The following is a 22,531-nucleotide window of genomic DNA, read 5'->3' as shown; positions in this document are numbered from 1 at the left end:
CTTTTGGATATATATTTAACAATGAGATTGTTGGAGCACACGATAGTTCTATTTTTAGTTATTTTGGGAACGTCCATACTCTGGCCATAGTGTTTGTACTAATTTATTTTCCCACCAACAGTGAAGGAGTGTTCTCTTTTCTCCATATCCTCATCACCATCCATTATCGCCTGTGTTTTGGATAAAAACCATTTTAACTGGAGTGAAGTGATATCTGATTGTAGTTTTAATTTTGTTTCTCTGTGAATCAATGACATTGAGATATTCCAGTTTACAATTTGTATGTCTTTGAGAAATACATATTTTGATTTTGTGTCCATTTTTATTCAGTTTATTAGATTTTTTCTATTGAATTGTTTGAGCTCTTTATATATTTTGGTTATTAATTCTTTATCAGACAGGTAGTTTACAAATATTATCTCCCATTCTCTAGGTTGTCTCTTTACTTAGTTGATTTTTCTTTTTTTTTCTTTTTTTTCTTTTTTTTTTTTTTTTTTGCTGTGTAGAAGATTTTAAGCTTGATGTGATCCTGTTTGTACCCTTTCACCTTAGCTGCCTTTGCTTTGAGGTATTAGTCAATAAATCTTTGCCAAACCAATGTCTTGAAGCATTTCCCCAATGTTTTCTTTTAGTTTTTTTATTGTTTGAGATATTATATTGCAGTCTTTAATCCATTTGATTTGATTTAATTTTGGTATATCGTGAGAGACAGGGTTCTAGTTTCATTCTTCTGCTTATGGATATCCAGTTTGCTGAGCATCATTTATTAAAGAGACTGTCCTTTACTGAAAGTGAATTACTATAAGCTTTGTTGAAAGTGTACTGATTTATTTCTGGATGTACTGATTCATTTCTGGATCCTCTATTCTGCTCCACTAGTCTATGTGTCTGTTTTTATGCCAGGACCAGGCTGTTTTTATTACTATAACTCTGTAGTATAATTTGAAGTCAGGTAATGTAATTCCTCCAGTTTTGTTTGTGCTTTTTTGCTCAGTAATACTTTGACTACTCTGGGTCTTTTGTGGTTCTATATAAACTTTTTTATTCTTTTTCTGTGAATAATGCCATTGGTATCTTGATAGAGATAGCATTGAATGTGTAGATTGTTCTGGGTACTACGGACATTTTAACAATCCATTGAACATGGGATAGCTTTCCTTCATTTTTTTTCTGTCCTCTTTGATTTCTTGCATCTGTGACATTGTTTTCATTGTGGAGGACTTTCACTTCATTAGTTAAGTTTATTCTTAGGTATTTAATTTTATTTGTAGCTATTATAAATGAGATTACTGTCTTGATTTTTTTTTTCCAGATTGTTCAATGTTGTCATGTAGAAATTCTACTGATTTTTGTAGGTTGATTTTGTAGCCTGCAACCATACTGAATTCTTGTATTAGATGAATAGGTTTTTGGTGGAGTCTTTTGGTGTTTCCAAATATAAGCTAATATCATCTGCAAACAAGGATAATTTGACTTCTTCCCTTCTGATGTTTAGAAAGGACAGTTTAGATGTCTTTCCTCTCCAAATATCATGTTGAAATGTAATTACCAATGTCGACAGTGGGACCTATTTGGAGATGATTTGATTATAACGGTGGATTACTCATAAATGGTTTAGCACCATCCACTTGGTAACAAATGAGTTCTTGCTCAGTTGGTTAATGTGAGATCTGGTTTTTAAAATGTCAAAAACCTCCCCCTGCTTGCTGTCCTGCTACCACTCTAGCAATGTGATGGACCGGCTCCTGTCTGCCTTACACCATAATTCTAAGTTTTCTGAGGAGGCCCTTAACAAAAGACAAACAGATGTTTGTGCCACGCGTATGCAGCCTGTAGAACCATGAGCCCATTAAACCTATTTTCTTTATAGATTATCCACTCTCAGGTATTCCCTTATAGCAACTCAAGAACAACTTAATACACTTTCCAAATCGGACACCCTCTTACTCTTCTCTGATTGTTCTAGCTAGGATTTTCACTATTAGTTTGAACAGTAGTGAATGGGGGCTTCCTTGTCTTATTCCGGTTTTTAAAGAAAAGGCTTTCAACTTTTCCCTATTCAGTATGATACTAGTTGTGGATTTCTCATATATGACTTTTATTGTGTTGAGGTATGTTCCTTTTATACCCAGTATTTTTAGAGTTTTTATCATGAAGGAATGTTTAATTTTATCAAATGCTTTATTCTCATCAACTGAAATGTGTATAATTTTATTCTTTATTCTGTGTATATGAGGTATCATGTTGATTAATTTACATATGTTTAAGATGTAAGGATGCTTATATCTCTGGGGTAAATACCACTTGGTCATGATGAATAATATTGTTAATGTGTGGTTGAATTTGGTTTGCTAGTTTTTTTGGCAGAGGAGTTTAACAACAACATTCATCAGAGATATTAGCCTGTAGTTTTCTTTTTTTGATTTGGTTTTGATATCAGGGTAACACTGGCCTTGTAGAATGAGTTTGAAAGTATTTCCTCCTTCTCTGGTTTTTGAAATAGTTTGAGTAGGATTGGTATTAGTTCTCTTTAGATGCTTGGTAAACTCAGCAGTGAAGCCATCAAGTCCCAGGCTTTTCTCTGCTGGGAGATACTTTGTTGCAGCTTTGATTACTTTGCTTGTTATTGGTCTATTTAGCTTTTGGATTTCTTCATTGTTCAATCTTTGTTGGTTGTATGGATCTAGGAATTTATCTATTTCTTCTTGCATTTCCAGTTTATTCCCATATAGTGGTTCATATTAGTCTCTAATGATCCTTTAAATTTCTGTGGTATCCATTGTAATGTCTCCTTTTATATCTCTGATTCCAATTTAGGACTTCTCTCTTTCTTAGTCTGGCTAATGGTTTGTTGATTTTGTCTATCTTGTCAAATGGCCTACTTTTGTTTTACTGATCTTTTGCATTGTTTTCTTTATTTTAATTTCATTTATTCCTGCTCTGATCTTTATTATTTCTTTTCTTCTAATTTTGGCTTTGCTTTGTTTTTCTCTTTTCTTTAAGATTGATTGGTAAGTTGTTTATTTGAAATTTTTCTACTTTTTTGATGTAGGCACTTATGACTATAAACTTTCCTCTTAGTACTACTTTTGCTGTAGGTTTTAGTATGTTGTGTTTCCATTTTCATTTGTTTCAAGAAATTTTTAAATTTCTGGTATGAAATTCAAAAAATTTTAAAATTTTAAAAATTCTGGTATGTTTCAAATTTTGCTTTCTATTTTTTTTTATATCTGTTGTAGGTGTATTTGATTTGGGGTTACCCTGAGGTTTGCAAACAACAACCTATAACCCATTATTTTAAACTGATAATAGCTTAATGTGGATTGTACAAACAAACAAGCAAAGAGAAAACTGACAGAAACTCTACACTTTAACTTCTTCCTCCCAACTCTCAACTTTTTGTTGTTTCTATTTATTATGCAGTTTATTACCTTAAAAGTTGTTGTAGTTATTACTTTTGATAAGTTTATCTTTTAGTCTTCCTACTCAAGATATGAGGAGGTCACACACCACAATTACACTGTGTAATAATCTGTATTTGTCTGTGTACTTACTATAACTAGTGAATTGTGTGCCTTCAGATGATTTATTATTTCTTATTCACATTCTCTTCTTTCAGCTTGATGAACTCTCTTTAGCATTTCTCATAAGGTAGGTCTGGAATTCATGAAATTCTTCAGCTTTTGTTTGTCTGAAAAAGTCTTTAGTTTTTCTTCATGTTTGAAGGATATTTTCACTGGATATAATATGCTAGGATGAAATATTTTTTCTTCAGGACTTTAAATATTTCATGCTATGCCACTGTCTCCTGGCCTGTAAGGTTTCCCCTAAGAAATTTGCTAACAGATATATTGAAGCTCCTTTATATGTTTATTTTTTTATTTTTATTTTCTCTTGCTGGTTTAGGATCTTTTTTTATCCTTGAGCTTTAGGAGACTGATTATCAAATGTTTGAAGTAGTCTTATTTGGGTTAAATCTACTTGTTGTTCTATTGCTTTCTTATGCTTGAATTTTGAAATCTTTCTCTAAGTTTGGAAAATTCTCTGTTATTATCCTTTTTAATATATTTTCTACCCTAATCTCACTCTCTACTTCCTCTTTAAGGCTAATGACCCTTAGATTTACCCCTTTGAGGCTATTTTCCACATCTGGTAGATATGCTTCTTCATTTTCATTCTTTTTTCTTTTAATTCCTCTGTGTATTTCCATATAGTGTGTCTTCAAGTTCATGAATTCTTTCTTCAGTTTGATGAATGCTGTTGTTGAGAGACTCTGATACATTATTCAGTTTGTCCATTAAAGTTTATATTTCCAGAATTTCTACTTGATTGATTTTAATTGTTTCAATCTCCTTGTTAAATTTATTTGATGGCTTCTGAATTCCATCTCTATGTTACCTTAAATTTCATTGAGGTTTTTCTAAGCAGTTATTTTGAATTCTCTGTCTGGAAGGTAATGTATCTCTGTCACTCCGGAGTTGGTCCCTATTGGCTTATTCAGTTTGCTGATGAGGTCATGTTTTCCTCAATGATCTTAATACTTTGGATGTTTGTTGGTGGCTGGGCACTGAAGAGTTAGGTATCTACTCTAATCCTTGCAGTCTTGGTTTGTTTGTAGTCATCCTTCTTGAGAAGGCTTTCCACATATTCAAAGGAAATTGAGTGTTGTGATGTAAGTCTTTGGTAACTACAGTTGTATGTGCATTAGGGGCCACACAAGCCTAGTAACTCTGTGACTCTGGTAGACCAAGGTACCACCTTGGTTATCTTGGGTAAGATCTAGAAGAATTCTCTAGATTACCAGGCAGAGTCTCTTGTTCTCTCCCCTTACTTTCCCCCTAAACAAATGGAGTCTCTCTGTACATGCTGAGCTGCCTGGAGTTGGTGGAGGGGTGTAGCAACCACTCCTATGGTCACCACCTATTGGACCATGCTGGATCACATCTGAAGTCAGGAGAATACTGGGTCCTGCCTAAGGCCTATGACAGCTGTTTCCTGGCTAACACTGATGTTTATTCAAGCCCCTAAGGCACTTCAGTCAGTGGGTGATGAATCCTGTCAGGACTTGGTCCCTCTTTTTGAGGGTATGCTTCTGGCCCAGTACTGGTCTAGACATGCCAACCAGGAGCCAACGCCTAGGATTGTGAACTTTGAGAATCTGTTTAGCGTTCTTTTTTTTTTTTTTTCTGTGACTGAGCTGCTACCCAAGTTGCAAGACAAAGTCCTTTTCACTCTTCCCTCTCCTTTACTCAAGCAGAAAAATTGTCTCCCCATGGCTACCATAGCTGGAAATGTGCTGGGTCATACTTGAAGCCCGTATAGTATTGGGTCTTTCCCAAGTCCCATGGTGACTGCAGCCTGGCGACTGCTGATGTTTATTCAAAGTCCAAGGTCTCTTTAGTCAGCAGGTCATGAATTCTGCCAGGACTACTTCCCTTCAGGGCAGCAGGTTCCCTTCTGGCCAACGTGGTTCTAAACATGTCATCTTGGAGCTATGGCCTGGAATGGGGACATTAAAACTCTGCTTAGTGCTTTATTTTACTGTGGCTAAGTGAGTACCTGAGGTGGATGACAAAGTTCTCTTTACTTCTCCTCTCTCCTCTTCTCAAGTAGAAGAAGGAGTCTCTCCCAGTACTATAAAGTGCACTGCGTTGGGTTAGTGAAAGGATGATGCAAGCACTCTTTTGCCTTCCCAGCTGGTGTTTCACTGGGTCACATGTACCCCAAGTTGACTGACTCTGAGCTTAGCACAGCATCAAGACTTACTCAGAAATTACAGTCCCTGTGGGCTGGGCTGGGCTGTCTTTAAAGTTTAAGGCCACAGAGCACTATAGCCCATGGTGGTGGGGCTAGCTGGAACTCAGGTTCTGACCACTGGGAAGGACAATGTCCCTCTGGCTAGAACTGGTAGTAATGCTCCCTCCATGGCCACTGACTGAATTCTGCCTGGCATTACTTTCCACTGTGACAGAGCATCACTTCGTTCCAATGCAGAGTCCCACAGGCACTTTACTCTACCTCACACACAGAGATTCTCATTATAAGCCGTGTTGTACTCCCAGGAGATGAGGAGTGGTAGTGTAGGCAATTAAAGACTGTCTTTACAACCCTCTTATGTGCCTCTTTTCATGACGTGATGCCAAAACCAAGTAGTTATTGCTTACCTGATTTATGCTTCTTAATAAAGTGCTTTCTTATATTGATACTTGTACAATTTGGTGTTCCTGTGCGGGGAACAATAGCTGGGTTCTGTATGGCCATCTTGCTCTGCTGGTCTTTGACAATAGCATTATTTTAATTACAATTTGTAAATATATGTTTATTTTTTAGACATTTTAATGTAGGAAAAAGTTTTTCTTTTAGAAATCTAACTGCCATTTCACTTAGTGTTTATAGAATAAAAAACAATAAAATGGCATTAATTATAATTTTAAATTTGGTATAGAAGCTATTTGTAAGGAAACGTGACTTAAAATCATCTAGTCTCTTTACATTTTCCCATTCTTTGACAATTATTTTGCCTATAATGCAACAACAATATTTCTTTTAGTCACTAATATTTATTTTTATCTAAACTTCAAAAACATTTAACTTGGATTTCATAAAAAGCAATTTTTATAATACTTTATATAATTAAAATCTGAGGTTACATTAACAAATACCTGCTGCATAAACATGCTTGGGAATAAATACTTTGTTTATAGGTGAAGATTCAACTCAACTCATGAGGGTAGAAGTGTGCTCAAACATTACCCAGCAGTCTAGAGTTTTTGCTACTCTGTTTCTACTCTGGCCGTCAAAAGATAACTCTAACTGAACTTGATCTCCTGATACCAACAAGCGGAAATGGAACAAACTGTGTAAAACCACTCTTTCAGAAATTGTACAACAGGCAGTATAGGACTATGATCCTTACAGAAGAAAAATAAGAGAGGTTAACTCTATGATCTCTCTGGCTTTCTACCTGCAGTCAACAGAGAATCACATGAATGGTATACTAGTCACATAGGGTTGAGGAAAAAGACCTTAGAGTTTGGGGAGATTGATGTACTGAGATTTTTGGAACAGATGGTAAGAGATAAATGAGCTATGTAGAAAAAGAGCTCCAGAAACATGTATATGAGTTTCCTTAAGTGTTTTGGCCAAATACTAAACTGCACACTTAAAAGGTAGAATATCACAAGGATTGACAAGAAATAGTTCTAGAAGAAAGACAAACTACTGGAGAACTGAGAGATAAAAAATCTTGAGAGTTTACATTTTTGAGCTGGTCAGAGTAGAGTTCTCACCTGAATGTGTGATGCATTTAGTAGAAACCTCCAAGTACATAGATTTTCAATTACAGGTAGTATTTCCCTTTAGGGATGTTAGAGACAATTTTGGTTTTCACAATAATAGGGCGTACTACTGGCAACTCATGGATAGATGATAGAGATGTCACTAAATATCAGTAAATGCAATGCACAAAACAGCCTCCTACGACAAAGAGATGTTTAGGTACAATGTGAAAATTACTGAGGTTTGGTAACTCCATCTTGCTAGTACAGCTAAACTAGCCCTGGAGTAAAAGTTACTGAGAGGTTCCCAAAGATTAAAATTAAGCTGTGAAAGGAAAATCCAATTCAATAGTATATTTACTGCCTATCAAACAGAACACTGTTTAAAGGAAGACAACATAATCAGAACACAAAGCAATGCAATAATCACAATGTCAATCATACAATCAAAAATTAACTGGTGTGTGAAAAAGCAGAAAAATATCTCCCATAACTAGGGGAAAAAATAAACATTTAATAGGAAGTGTTAGAAATGAAAGAGATGATGGAATGAGCAATCAAGAACTTTAAATGTACCATTACATATATTCTTTAAAATGTAAAGAAAAATATAAGCATGATAAGAAGATCAATGAAATGCATAAAAATAGAATTTCTAAGGATAAAAAATACATTATCTGAAATTTAAAAATTAACTAGATTGGACCAACTACTGGTAAATAAGCTAATGTTGAATCTCAAAACATGTTTAGTGAAAAAAATAAAGCCAACATGAAAGAGCCCCTAGATTAAAATGTACAGAGTTCTATTTATATGAAATTCTAGAATAGGCAAAAATAATTTATATGGACAGAAAGAAAGTCAATGCTTGACTAAGGGTAAGGATATATTGGAAGATTGACTGCAAAGCAGTATGAGGGAACTTTATTGTATTACAGAATATTTTTTATTATGATGATATTTACACAGGTATGCATTATATGTCAAAACTCAATAAACACTACACTTAAAATGGATTCATTTTACTATAGATGACAAATCAAGATGAAAATAATGAGAGAGAGATGTCTTGTAAATTAACTTTACAAAATGCCTTCCATTGTGAAATGGCAACGTGTGACAATCATCTTAAATAATAGTCTGTGAAGTAAAACAAGTGATCATTAACATCTTCAAAGCATTCTTCTGGAAATAGATTGACGAGTCCTAAATTTTCATTAGGTTTTTGCAAAGGCTAAATCATAGGGAGGTAAAATATATAATATATGAATAAACAAACTTGAATATAGTCACATTTTAAAAATAAATATTTGAATCTGAATAGTCATGGGCCCTGGGAATTTCTATTTCTGATTATGTTATACCTTCAGAGAACATTTTTATATATCATGATGTGTGTGTGTGTGTGTATGTATTTGTGTGTGAGAGAGGCTGTGTGTGTGTTGAGAAATACTATTAGCACAGCTTTAAATTTTCCTTGACTTAATTTTATCATCACAACATTATCTGCTTTCATTTCAGGTGCTTCAAACTTATCAGCCATAGTGATGTGTTTAAAGCAAAGAATGTCACAGATAAATAGCATAGCAGGCCTCTGTATCATTGTCAATAATACCGAATGTCTACATATACCACAAAATTAAATGACTTGAAATATTGCAAAGTACTATGTTTGCATAGGCATCAATTGGACTTATAAATAGGAGTCCCAGAGGGGATTAATTTGCATAACAGTTACATTGCCACTCTTGTCAATTAGCTCAGACGTAAGCCAACTCAGTAGATACATATGGGGCCAAACTAAAGAAAAATATTCAATTAATTTTAGTTTCCATAACTACAGGCACTAGGGAAAGCATTGGGGAGCACTGGAGAGAAAGGGGAAAAATAGAAATACTAATATTTTTAGTGTCTTAAATATTTCAAAACGCAAATCATGTGTGTGTGTGTGTGTGTGTGTGTGTGTGTGTGTGTCTTCTTTCCTTCAAACCTAAACTAAGCCTGTTCAGAAGCACAGACAGTTTTTATTGTAAAGTTGCTTAGCCATACTTCTACGGAGCAAAGCATCCCTTTCAAACTCTGAAAATGGATCACTAAATTCAGTTTACCAAAAGCTGGCATGTAAATTTTCAAACAAATGTTGGCAACACCCACATCTATTTACGTTTCAATTAGATTGATTTTTATATTCTGCTGGAAGATTTCTGATACATACATTATAAACTTGTGTAAAATTTGAGAACTTGATTTAGAAACCTGGTAAACACTTTCCATTTCAAAATTTAGAATAGAAAAGCAAAATTTATCACTTGAGAATAAATTCTAAAGTTCTCCATAAAGCATTCAAAGCAGTTTACCTCTCTAATAGAAACAATACAGAACTTGCAAGTCCAAATGCCATCATGAACATTAGACATAGATTTTGTTTCCCTGCAATATCATAAACTACCAACTCAACCTTAGCATTAGCAGTTTATACAATCTCAATGTGCTTGCATTTCCTATTAAAGCTTTGGAAATTTATATATACATTGAAAGAGAATATGATGCTTACGAGTCCAAGCATCATTATGTTATTGTTACCCAAGGTGAGAATACGATTCCATATGTATGATTATTACCTTATTTTATGTCAGTGATGTCAAACCAGAAACTTTTTTTTTTTTTTTTTTTTTTTTTTTACTCCCTCTGCATATATGTCATCTCCTTCTATCTATCCACCTTAACTTTCTGTTAATGTCTGCCAGGTTAAAGACCCAGTTCAGAGTCCCCGCCAAATTCTTTCCTTTGTCATGACGAGGGGAATGAATTGAACTGACTGTTATCTGCAAATAAAATTAGAACTAGGAGCCATCATCTGCTGCTGTGCTAGAATGCCTGTTTAATGGCAAAGGACATAGCTTGTATCTTTACATGCCTTTAAGGTAGCATATTGCTTGGAATATAGAAAACGCCTAATACAACAACAAAAAAATGAATTAATAAATAAATCAATAAGTCTAGTGCATTTCATTTATTTTGTAAATAAAAGGAATATATGCAAGGTATTTAAATAACTTCCAAACTTGCAGCTATTTAGTGATAAAGCTTCATAAGAAAAATTCTTTCATATATTTTTCTTCCCTTTAAAAAGTAAAAAATATAGCAGATATACTGAGGAGTGCTTACATATTATACTTAACAGATATAACAACAATGTAACATATACACCAAAGAATATATCTAGTCATGTCTTCAAACTAAAAATTTTCTCTACTTATGAAATATCTAGGTTTATAAAATAAAAAAGAAATAAACATTTTAAAATTCTTCTCAGTGTACCACCCTCATTGCATTCTCTTCCCTACCTGAAAAGGTTTGTACTTTTCTGAGTTTGTAAACATCAGTTTCATGCTTTTTCTCTTACCACAGTTTTGCAAAATATACATATTCCTAAATAGTACTTTTAAATGTAGCCTGATTTTTAAATGTATATAAATGGATTTATACTTCTTAATTTGGAAGGAAATATTCATACTGATTTATGGAGTTCACTCATTTTTATTGTTCTGTGCTATTCCATTGTTTTAATGTATCTCATTTACTCCTACCATTGATTGATATTTTGATTGTTTCCAGTTTTTAACTAATATAAGCAACAATGCTACAAATATTCTTATACAGATTTATTAGCACACAAGTGAAAGAATTTCTCGAGATATGTTAGAAATAGAATTACGGAGTCATAGAGTATATACAGTATTTATCTTTTGGGTAAAATAAGGTATAATTTAATTTTTCCCAGTCATATTAGACTTAATTCTTACAGCAATAAAATTTTTACTAATGACATAAAGAAGTAACCACAAATGTTTCTGTTTAACACGGCAACCTAAATTCAACATAAATTGCAATTTCAGAAATTTCCATTTTGAATGTTTATAAATCTCAAGATTGCTGTTTGTGAACAATGTTTGTATATTTTCTTTTTTCACTTCTTGACAAAATTACCCGTATACTTTTATTTTCAAAAATATTATTTGAGACGCACCAAGATGGTTGACTAGAAGCAGTTGGTATACACTGCTCTCACACAGAGGAGACAGAGTAGTGAGCAAACATTAGCTCTTCTAGTGGATCATCCAAACAGTCACACAGGGATTAGTGAAGGAAGCAATTGCAGCTAGTGCATACTGCTCTCAAAGAGAGGAGACCCAGCTAATCACTCCAATTGACCATGGCTCTATATTTCTCTGGGATGGAGCCACCAGAGGCAACTGACAGGCCCTCTGCCATTGCTGCCACCACAGTCCTTGCTCCTGCTGCGCCTAAGCTGGAGAAGGGACAAAATGCCTGAGATTATCCCAGGGCAGTGGTGTGCATCTTGGGAGGCTGAGCAGAGATCTCTGGGCAGTACTTAAGCAGGAAAGGAGACCACTCTCTCAGAGAACTGAGAGGGGTGAGTCACATGGACTCATGGGGAGCCATGGGAGTAGGATGTGCCTCCCTCCACAGGGCTGGCATGGAAAAAGTGTGGTCTATCTCCCTGCTGTGGCCTCTGCCCACAGGAACCCCATGGCTTGGACCATCTAAGAAAAGAAATGAAGGTGTAGTGCTAGTGATCAAAGGGGGCTGATATGTTTTGGCTGTGTCCCTACCCAAATCTCATCTTGAATTGTAGCTCCTATAATTCCCACATGTTGTGGGAGGGACCCAGCGGGAGACAATTGAACCATGGTGGCAGTTTCCCCCGCACTATGCTTGTGGTGATGAATAAGTCTCACAAGAACTCACAATTTCACAAGGGGTTTCCCCTTTTGCTTGCCTCTCATTCTCTTTTGCCCGCTGAGATGTAAGATGTGCCTTTTGCCTCTGTCATGATTGTTAGGCCTTCCCAGCCTTTTGGAACTGCGAGTCCATTAAAGCTCTTCTCCTTTATAATTACCCAGTGTCAAATATGTCTTTATCAGCAGCATAAAAATGAACAAATAGAGGGACACCCCCAAGGCCCAGGAGTGAGGAGAGGGTCACCTTTCTCCACACCACACCACAGAGTAGGGCTGCAAACACTAGGAAATATAAAAAAGCCATCCAGCTGAGTAAAAGCCTAATTACCAGTGATGACTTTCAAGCACCATCTAGTGAATCACCATCCAAACTACAACAACAAAAATACTTTGCTAATATACCCTACTGTGAAACCAAAGGTAAAAATATGGCCACAAGTTAAGACTCTACCCAGAGCCTCAGCCTACCAAAAAACATCCAGAAATAAAGTCAACTGACTATACTCAACTTACACCAGAGTTAACACTAGCACTCTGAGAAAGAATCTCTGTAAGAACTCTGGTAATTCAAAAAGCTGGTGTCCTATACCTGCAAATAAGACCACTAGCTTCCCAACAATGGTTCATAAACCAGCCTGAAATAACTGAAATGACATATAATTCAGAATCTGGATGGCAAGGAAGTTCATTAATATTCAGAAGAAAGTGGAAACCCAATCCAAGAAATCCAGTAAAATGTTTTGAGAGTTAAAGGACAACATAACCATTTTAAGAATAAGCCAAACTAAACTTCTAGAGCTGAAAATTTTACTACAAGAATTTCATGATACAATCAGAAGTGTTAACAACAGAGCAGACCAAGCTGAGGAACGAATTTCAGAGCTCAAAGGCTGGTTCTTTGAATTAAGTCAGTCAGTCAAAAATATAGAAAAAGGATTCTTTTCATAAATGAACCAAACCTCTGAGAAATACAGGATTATACAAATAGACCAAATCTATCACTTATTGGCATTCCTGAGAGAAAAAGAAAGAAGTTAACAACTTGGAAAATATGTTTGAGAGTATAGTCCACAGAAATTTTCCTAATCTTGCTAGAGATTGACATGCAAATCCAAAACAAAACAAAACAAAACAAAAAAATATAGGAAAACCCAGCTAGATACTATACAAGATGACCATCCCCAAAGCACTAAGTTATTAGTTTCATCAAGGTCAATGCAAAATAAAAATCTCAAAGGCAGCAAGAGAGAAGGGACAGGGAATCCCATCAGGGTAACATCAGACCTATAGCAGAAACCTTACAAGTCAGAAGAGATTGGGGACTTATTTTCTTTCTTTTCTTTTCTTTCTTTTCTTTTTCGTTCTGTTCTGTTTTGTTCTGTTCTTCTTTCTTTTTGAGATGGAGTCTCGCTCTGTTGCCCAGGCTGGAGTGCAGTGGCGTGATCTAGGCTCACTGCAAGCTCTGCCTCCCAGGTTCATGCCATTCTCCTATCCCAGCCTACCCAGTAGCTGGGACTACAGGCACCCACCGCCACGCCCGGTTAATTTTTTGTATTTTTTAGTAGAGACGGGGTTTCACCGTGTTAGCCAGGATGGTCTCGATCTCCTGACCTCGTGATCCACGCGCCTCAGCCTCCCAAAGTGCTGGGATTACAGGCATGAGCCACTGCGCCCGGCCATGGGGACCTATTTTCAGCATGCCGCAAGAAAAGAAATTCCAAAAAAGATTTTATATCCTGACAAAATAAGCTCCAAAATAAAGAAGAAATAAAATCTGTCTCAGATCATCAAATGCTGAGAGAATTTGTTTTGACCAGACCAGCCTTACCACAGGTCCTTAAGGGTGTGCTAAACATGGAATTGAAAAATGACTCCTGGCTGGGCACAGTGGCTAGTGTAATCCCAGGACTTTGGGAGGCCGAGGCAGGCAGATCACGAAGTTGGGAGTTTGAGACCAGCCTGACCAACACAGTGAAACCCCGTCTCTACTAAAAATAGAAAAATTACCCAGGCGTGTTGGTGTGCACCTGTAATCCCAGCTACTCAGGAGGCTAAAGCAGGAAAATCACTTGAACCCAGGAGGTGGAAGCTGCAGTGTGTTGAGATCACACCACTGCATTCCAATCTAGGTGACAGAGTGAGATTCTGTCTCAACAACAACAACAACAACAACAGCAAAAAGAAAAATGACTCCTGCTACCACAAAAACACACTTAAGGACATAGCTCACGGGCACTATGAAGCAATCACACAGCCACGCCTGCGTGAAAAAGAGCTAACAACATGATGATAGGAGAAAAATCTCACATATTAATACTAACCCTGATTGTAAATGGGCTAAATGCCCCCAGTTAAAAGCTATAGAGTGGAATACTGTATAAAAAAGACAAGATTTAATCATCTGCTATCTTCAAGAGATCCATCTCAAATGTAACGATACCGACAGGCTCGAAGTAAAAGGATGAGAAAAGACATGCCATGCAAATGGAAAGCAAAATAAGACCCGGAGTCACTATTCTTATACCAGATAAAACAGATATTAATCCAATAAAAATTAAGAGCAAAAAATGGCATCTCATAACGATAAAATGTACAATCCAACAAGAAGACATAACTACCCTAAATATGAATGCACCCAACATTGGAGCACTCATATTCACAAAATGAGTTCCTCATGGCCTAAACTAAGACTGAGAAAACCACAAAATAATAGTGGGAGATTTCAACAACCCACTGACAGCATTATATAGACCACCAAGGCAGAAAACTAAACTCTGTACCTAAGCTCAATGCTTGATTAATTAGGCCTAATAAAAATCTACAGAACGTTCCACCCAAAAATCACAGAATATACATTTCTCTCATCTGCACATGGAACATATGCTATGATCAACCACATGCTCTCTCATAAAGCAAATCTCAATAAATTCAAAAAAATAAAATCATATGAAGCATACTTTCGAACCACAGTGAAATAAAAATAGAAATCAATATTAAGCAGATGTCTCAAAGACACTCAAATACATGGAAATTAAACAACTTGCTCCTCAATAATTACTGTGTAAACATTGAAGGCAGACATTTAAAAATTTTTTGTAATTAATAAAAATAGTAACTCAACAAACAAACATCTTAGGGATGCAGCCAAAGCAGTGTTAAGAGGAAAGTTTATAGTGCTAAGCACCTTCTTCAAGAAGTTAGAAATATTTCAAATTAACAATCTATTTTTGCACCTAAAGGAACTAGAAAAAAATAAAAAGAAAAAAAGAACAAACTAACTCCCAAGCTAGAAGAAGAAAAAAGAAAATAACTAAAATCAGAGCAGAACTGAGTGAAACTGAGATGCAAAAAGTCTGTATAAAAGCTCAATGAAACCAAGAGTTGGTTTTCTGAATAAAAATAAAGAGTTGGTTTGAAGAATAAACAAGATTGATAGACCACTAGCTAGATTAACGAAGAAAAAAAATCCAAATAGGCACAATTAGAAATGATAAAGATGACATTACAATTGATCCCAGAGAAATACAAAAGATTCTTAGAGACCATTATGAACACCTCTATGTACACAAATAGAAAATCTAGAGTAAATGGATAAAGTCCTGGAAACACAATCTCCCAAGATTGAACCAGGAATAAAGTGAAAACCTGAACAGACCAGTAACAAGGTCTGAAGTTGGATCAGTATTTAAAAACTTACCAACCAAAAAAAGTCTAGTACCAGATGAATTCATAGCTAAGTTCTACCAGATGTATGAGGAAGAATTGGTATCAGTCCTACTGAACTCATTCCAAAAAAACTGGAGAGGAGACTTATCCCTAACTCATTCCACAAAACCAGCAACATCCTGATGCTAAAATCTGGCAGAAATACAACAACAACAATAACAACAACAAAACTCCAGGCCAACATCACTTATAGATGCAAAAATCATAAAAAAAAAACACTAGCAAAACACTAGCAAACACAACAAAACAATGAATGTGAATGGAGCAGCACATCAAAAAGTTATTACACCAGCATTAACTAGGTTTTATTCCTGGGATGCAAGTCTGGTTCACCATAGGCAAATAATAAATTTGATTCAATGCATAAACAGAATTAAAAGCAAAAACCATATGATCATCTCAATAGACACAGAAAAATATTTTTATAAAATCTAACATCTCTTCATGATAAAAACCCTCAACAAACTAGGAATTGAAGTAACACACCTTAAAACAATAAAAGCCAAACAGTAACAGTCATCTGTAACAAACCCAAAACCAACATCACACTAAATGTGCAAAAACTGGAACCATTCTCCTTAAGAAATGGAACAAGGATGCCTACTCACACCAATTCAATTCAACATAGCACTGTAATTTCTAGCCAGAATAATCAAGCAAGAAAAAGAAATGCAAGACAAATAAGAAGTCAAACTGTCTCTCTTTGCTGATAAAAATGATTCTATACATATAAAACCCCAAAGACCCTGCCAAAAGCTCCTAGGACTGATCAACAGGTTTAGTAAAGCTTCAGGACACTAAATCAAAAATTAGTAGAATTTCTATGCACCACTAACGTCAATTCTTTACAAAAATTAGTAGAATTTCTATGCACCACTAATGTCAATTCTCAGAGTCAATGAAGAACAAAATTTTATTTTCAATAGCTACAAAAAAAAAAAAAAAAAAAAGAAATACCTAGGAATACATCTAACCAAGGAGATAAAAGATCTCTACAAGGAGAACTGTAAAACACAGATACAACACAAATAATCAGAAAAATCATTCCTGTTCATTGATTAGAAGAATCTATATTATTAAAATATCAGTACTGACCAAGAGGCAACTTCTCTTCTCCTTCTGGAATCTATGTCTGGTTCAGCCTGCCTGCCTCCACTCCTGTCTCTACCATGTCCATGAGGTTGACCCAGAAGTCCTACAAGGTGTCCACCTCTGGCCCCGGGCCTTCAGCAGCTGCTCCTACACGAGTGAGTCTGGTGCCCACATCAGCTCCTCGAGCTTCTCCCGAGTGGGCAGCAGCAGCTTCCCCGGTGGCCTGGGCAGAGGCTATGGCAGGTCCTGTGTTATGGGAAGCATCACTGCTGTCACTGTCAACCAGAGCCTGCTGAGCCCCCTTAACCTGGAGGTGGACCCCAACATCTAGGCTGTGAGCATCCAGGAGTAGAAGCAGATCAAGACCCTCAGCAACAAGTTTGCCTCCTTCATCAACAAGGAGCAGCCAGACAAGACGCTGGAGACTAAGTGGAGCCTGCATCAGCAGAAGATGCCTCAGAGCAACATGGACAGCATGTTCAAGAGCTACATCAACCTTCAGCAGAAGGTGGAGACTCTGGGCCAAGAGAAGCTAAAGCTGAAGGCAGAGCTTGGCAATATGCAGGGGCTGGTGGAGGACTTCAAGAACAAGTATGAGGATGAGATCAATAAGGTACAGAGATGGAGAATGCATTTGTCCTCATCAAGAAGGATGTGGATGAAGCTTACACGAACAACATAGAGATGGAGTCTCGCCTGGAATGGCTGACTGATGAGATCAACTTCCTCAGGCAGCTGTATGAAGAGGAGATCTGGGAGCTGCAGTCTCAGATTTCGCACACATCTGTGCTGCTGCCCATGGACAACAGTCACCCCCTGACATGGAAGGCATCATTGCTGAGGTTAAGGGGCAGTACGAAGAGCTCGTCAATTGCAGCTGGGCTGAGGCTGAGAGCATGCACCAGATCAAGTGTGAGGAGCTGCAGATGCTGGCTGGGATGCGTGCAGTGTACAGATGCCTGCAGTGTACAGATGCCTGCAGTGTACAGAGACTGAGATCTCCAAGATGAACAGGAACATCAACTGGCTTCAGGCTGAGATCGAGGGTCTCAAAGGCCAGAGGGCTTCCGTGGAGGCCGCCATAGCAGTGTCGAGCAGCGCCGGGAGCTTGCCCTTAAGGATGCCAACACCAAGCTGTCTGAGCTGGAGGCCGCCCTGTAGTAGGCCAAGCAGGACACAGGGCAGCAGCTGCGGGAGTACCAGGAGCTGATGAATTTCAGGCTGACCCTGGACGTCCAGATCGCCACCTACAGGAAGCTGCTGGAGGGCGAGGAGAGTGGGCTGGAGTCTGGGATGCAGAACGTAAGTACTCATACGAAGGCCCCCAATGGCTATGCAGGTGGGCTGAGGCCGGCCTATGGGAGCCTCAGAACCCTGGCCTCAGCTATGGCATGGGCTCCAGCTTTGGCTTTTGCGTGTGTTCCATCTCCTTCAACCGCACCAGCTCCACCAGGGCCATGGTTGTGAAGAAGATGGAGACCCTTGATGGGAAGGAAGCTGGTGTCTGAGTCCTCTGATGTCCTGCCCAAGTGAACAATAATGGCAGTCACTCCCAGACAATCCCTCCTGCCGCTGCCCCAGTGCCCAGGAGGAAGGCTGCTGTGTAGGGGAGCACAGGGAAGAGGAGACCTACCTGAGGCTCAGCCCTCACCTTCAGCCCACCTGCGGGGGCAGTTCACTGCCTGGGGTACCCCCCTTGCCCATGCCTCCAGCTACAAAACAATTCAATTGTTTTTTTGTTTTTTTCCAAAATAAAACCTCAGCTAGCTCTGCCAACTGTCAAAATAATAACAATAATAATAGTAATAATCAGTACTACCCAAAGCAAACTGCAGGTTAAACACTAGTTCTTTCAAAATACCAATGACATAATTTGCAAAAATGGAAAAAAACCTAAAATTTATATGTAACCAAAAATGTTCCAGAATAGTAAAAGCCATCCTGAGCAAAAAACAAAACTGAAAAAATTGCATTACCTGACTTTAAATTATACTACAGAGCTGCAGTAACCAAAACAGCATGGTATGGACACAAAAACAGATATAGACACCAGTGGAAGAGAATAGTGAACCCAGAAATAAAGCCACACACGACCACTTGGTCTTGGATGAAGCTGACAAAAACAAGGAATGGGGAAAGTACTCTTTGTTCAATAAATGGTACTGGAATAACTGGCTAGTCATATGCAGAAGAATGAAACTAGACCCTCACCTTTCACCGTATACAAAAATTAACTCAAGATAGAGTAAAGATTTAAACATAAGACCGCAAACCATAAACATCATAGAAGAAAAACTAGTTAATGCCCTTCTCAACTTTGGCCTTGTCAAAGAATTTTTGGCTATGTCCCCAAAAGGAAGTGCAATAAATACAAAAATTACAAGTGGAACTTAATTAAACTAAAGAGCTTCAGCACAGCAAAAGATACTATCGATAGAGTAAACAGTCAGTCTACAGAATGAAAGAAGATGTTCACAGTCTATGCATCCAACGAAAGTCTAACATTCAGAATCTATGGGAGCTGGAGGCCATGATCCTAAGCAAATTAAGGCAGGGACAGAAAACCAAATACCACTGTTCTCACTTAAAAGTGGGAGCTAAATATTTAGCACACGTGGACATAAACATGGGAACAATAGACACTGAAGATTTCTATAGAGGAAGGGAGGGAGTGTGGGTTGAAAAACGACTTATTGGATACTATGCTTACTAGCTCTATGTAATATAACCATGTAATAAATCTGATCATGTAACCCTATATCTACAATAAAAATTGAAATTAACAAAATATATATCACTTTTCATATAATCACATATAATGCTTTATCTGTAATCAGCACAATGGTGGGCAAAACATTCATTTTAACTTCACCAGGGTACATTCTTAAGATCAGAAACATTCACCTTTATTGATATTCATTCTACATTAATACCGATAGAGATTCTTATTCATGTTAACTAAAATATTTGGAATACATAGGTTCAATTTAATGGAAGAACAACATGTTGGCTAAGAAATCATGTTGTATTACAGTCCAAAGTAAAGTGAGATGGAATTTGGCTATCACATTATATGAGATAGAATCTTCCCCATGGTATCAGTGCCAATTAATGGTTCAAAGAAATCCCTAATTGTCATATTGCTTGACTGTGCATTTAAATTTTAAAATGTATATCTATAATCATGCAAAAATATTTTTGGAATTTATAAAGATACATATATACTGAACTTAAAAGGTAATATCAAACATTTTTCTGTAGTGAGTGTATAAATTTGGACACCCCTAGGCAATGTCAGAGTCTCCAAAGCTGTACATTTTGCAAACATTCAATATTGTCAGACTTTTTATATTTTCTTAGATGGAAGTTATGATATAGTATCCCATACTTCAATTTATATTTCTCTGATCGTTATTGAGGTTAAGCATCATTTTATTTGTTTATTTGTTTTCTTTTCTGTGAAATTCCTATTACAATGTAGTTGCAAACTATAGATTCTGGAACTAAACTGCATTCAAATTCTGGCTGTGCCATTCACTATGTATGGGATTTAGGCATATTAAAAAAAATCTGCCTGCTTAATGTATCACCTATAAAATAAGGATTGCAAGAATATCTAACTGATATTCTGTTTTGAGGATTAAATAAGTCAATATGTATAATCTGCATTAAAAGTGTTTCCACATAGTTACCTATATAAGTGTTTATTATTATTTCTTCAGACTGTCTTTTTCTGTCTTTTTTGGTTGGTTAGAATATACAATATTTACAATATAGAACATTTAGAATATACAAAATTTTAGTTAAATTTTTTTAGAATTTCTCATTTGTACTTTTTCACAGCTGGCTTATTGGTATTGATAGTCTCTTGTCTGTCATTGTTTCAGTATATTTTATATTTCTTTAAAAATATTATTTTATATTTTACATCTGATCTTTTAATAGCTAAATTTGCTTTGGGCCTAATTATATGTTTTTAGATGTTTATCTCCTGTTTCCTCATGGTGATTAGGTTTTCTCAAAGTTTAGTAATTTTCAATGGTGAGCCTACCTTCCTTGGACATTTGCGGGAAATCTTTGAGGCCTCGGTTTGAAATAATTTCCTACAGAGATGAATTGCATGTGCTTCTCCTGAGTGATTGTGCTTAATTATTGCAAGGGTAGTAACAACTCGCACTCTCTGTCAAAGGCATTTTCAAGTTTAAAGTTTGGGGATCTTGAGGGATGGTTGTACAAATGTAGGGTTATTAAAGATTTGTGTTTAGAATTCAGAGACAATGATGAGACTGGCTCAAATTCCCAAATTCTTACTCTCCTGGGAATTTTATTATTCTTTCAGGTCATCTACTAAGAATTCTTTCTTTGGGGATGTAGAACATGAATATGGGATAAGGGCATGTGGTTGGGGTTAGTGGCCTCTCACGAGGTTTGTCCTATGGCTTGACTCAGATGCTAGCATGCCTAACTCATTGAAAGCCAGCCACTAAACTAGCAATTATTGGCTCTACTTTCTTTTTAATACGGATTTTACTTTCTTGTTATTTCTGGTTTCTAACACATTCTCTAAATTTCTAGCTACATCAGGCATGCTTTAAATACACATTTTTATATTTTATCCAGCATTAATAAGTGTACTGTATCTGGAGTAGTTTTTCTGAACATTTAATCCTCAACTGTTCTCTGAATATTTAATCCTCAGCAAGCATACTCTTATTTTTCTCACTAGGTAAATTTAAATTTCTAAAAGTATGTGGCTGGTGAAAGTCAATATCCACTTTGTACTTTTTTTATGCAGTTCTATGAGAACTTTTCGAGTACACAATTAATATGTTCAAACACATGGTTCACATCTGAATTCAATACTAGACTATAGAACTAATCAAAAGCAGGCCATATCTGAAGCTAACTGACAGATCAGGAAGTAAGAATGGAAATAGAAACTATTTAAAGGAAATAATGACATGTATGTGTAAATGCTTTTTTGCATATTTGTGAAGAATAAGAGTTTTGAGATTGGAGAGGATAGTTTTGAAAAAGCATTTATGGGAAAGTTTATGAAACACAAATGATTCTATTTCTTTTTCCTTCTGCTAAATTATCAGAAAACTTAACAAAGATGAAAGCAATAAGCCTTGTATGTTTGAGTTTTCTGAAATTATAAACAGATAGCTCTTTGTGTTCAAAATGAGAAATAACGATATGTTAGCTGCATATATAATAAGTTGAAATCTAATAACCTAACTTTTAGAGAAGAATAATGTGAGTATGGATGTTTCTGATGTTCAGTTTCCCTTTATATGTCCAATTAACCTTTATTTACTAAGAAACCATAGCATTCTAATTTGATTGGCAACACAAGAGCTGGCGCCAGTAAAGAGAGTTGAGAAACTCTGCTGGAAAATCATGGTTTATTAATGTATCATTAAGCACTTTAAATGGATTCCAATGGTGTATGTCTAAGGAAGGAAATAATTCAGCATTTGTTAGTTACTAACAGAGTACAGAATTGAAATTTACATTATAAGCCTTACATTAAAAGTCCTAAGGTGCCAGCAATTGAATTACACATTACAAAATGATAGTGTATGTCATCTGCCCCTTTACCGGGCAAAACTATAAATCTTAATAATTATATATGTTTATCCAGACAAATACATATTATCATGCAGT

At 36.3% G+C, this 22,531-nt stretch overlaps 1 pseudogene; it reads left to right on the top strand.

The window, feature by feature from the left end:
* Positions 1–16,938: 16,938 nt before the first annotated feature.
* On the top strand, positions 16,939–18,394 carry LOC103224613 (keratin, type II cytoskeletal 8-like; annotated as a pseudogene).
* The last annotated feature ends 4,137 nt before the right edge of the window (positions 18,395–22,531 follow it).

The sequence above is a fragment of the Chlorocebus sabaeus genome, chromosome 20, assembly GCF_047675955.1.
Source record: "Chlorocebus sabaeus isolate Y175 chromosome 20, mChlSab1.0.hap1, whole genome shotgun sequence".
NCBI lineage: Eukaryota > Metazoa > Chordata > Mammalia > Primates > Cercopithecidae > Chlorocebus > Chlorocebus sabaeus.
Note: the sequence above shows the minus strand (reverse complement) of the source record. Positions and strands in the feature narration are given on the sequence as shown.